Consider the following 1,547-nt stretch of genomic DNA (forward strand, 5'->3'; position numbering starts at 1 on the left):
TCCGCATGCACCTGCTCATTGGCTCACGGCTATGGCCGAGAGTTTTTCAGCCAATAGAAAGCGGCGTTGTTACAGCTCTTTTAACAGCTTTTAGTGTGCGCCCTCCTCCTTAGGCCGGCCGCGCCCCGCCTCCGTCGCTTGGTAACGGCCAAACTCTCGGAGGAGCCCTTGCCCCTCCTCTCCGCTAGGTGACAGTAGAAGGTCAGCGGAAAGACAGGTGGCTCGGAGTGTGGCGCCGGCGTCGCGGCCCACAGGACTGGGGCCTTCCTCGATAGAGGGAAACCCTAGAGGCTGGAACGAGAATTGTACATCTCTTCCACCCGGGGTTCTGAAGGTGAGAAACTCTTTCTAAGGAAAAATAATGATCTCGGGGAAGAAAATACACTGAAGTTCATATATACCTTAAAATAAAGTCACCTCTAAATATTGTATTTTTTGGAAACGGAAAGATTCGGCTTCTTAAATTTTAACATTGAGAAATATTAAAAAAGTTAAACCTCAATAAATGTTGTAATCGTTACCTGTGGACTGTGTAGCTGTTATTAGAAAAAATAAAGAAGGGGGTGAGAAATGGGGTAGGAAAAAATGTGAGAAGCGAGGGAGAGAAAGAGTAAAGAAAGGAGAGACAGATTTTCTAGAAGAAGCAGGGATGGAAATAGCCAAGGGAGAGAGAAGAAAAATTAGTTTTTGCTATTATAGTCGCCACTTTTTGTAGCCCTCTTGGGAAAGTCTTGGTCTTTCCCAGGAGTGGCAGTGTTTTCTTCTCATTCTCTGAAACACCAGCTGATAGAACGTTCTGCAATGTTGGAAATGTTCTCTATCTGCATGTTCAGTGCTATATATGTGGCTATATATAATCAGGCTATATGTGGCTGCTGTTCCCTGGAAATGTGGCTACTTTGACTTAGGAGCTTAATTTTAAAATTTTCATTAATTCAAAGTTAAATAACTACATGTGATTAGCAGCTACCATTTGGACAGTGCAACTCTGTATGATCAAAATCTTGCTCCAGCTAAGACCCAATGTTTTCCTCAGTCTGCACAGGTCTAACATCTGTATTATTTCAGTTGCTTATTTTGGAGGTAGAAACTGAGATCTGGTAGGAGTTACTTAAAATCTGGTATACTTACCTAACCTCTAGCCACTACCTCCTTTTCCAGGTGAAAAACATAGGCAGATAAATTTTAGGATCCCTGACCTTTCTCACATTCTCTGACAAGGTATTGATATTCTAATGTTTTGAAGTCAGTAGCTAAATGTGTGTCTGGGTATAAATGTTCTCAAACGTATTTTTATTTAGTTATTTACTTAGTTTTTATTGAAGTGTGGTTAACATAAATGTTACATTGGTTTCAGGTGTACCACATATTAATTCAACAATTCTATACATTATCCTGTGCTCACAATGGTAAGTGTAATCACCATCTGTCACCCAACAACATTATGATATTACTGATACACCCTATGCTGTACTTTTCATCTCTGTGACTTATTTATTTTATAGCTGTAAGTCAAATATATTTTCATGTGATTGTGTGATGGACTG

This window comes from Puma concolor, chromosome D2 (genome assembly GCF_028749965.1).
Source record: "Puma concolor isolate L17-30 chromosome D2, mPumCon1.1.hap2, whole genome shotgun sequence".
NCBI lineage: Eukaryota > Metazoa > Chordata > Mammalia > Carnivora > Felidae > Puma > Puma concolor.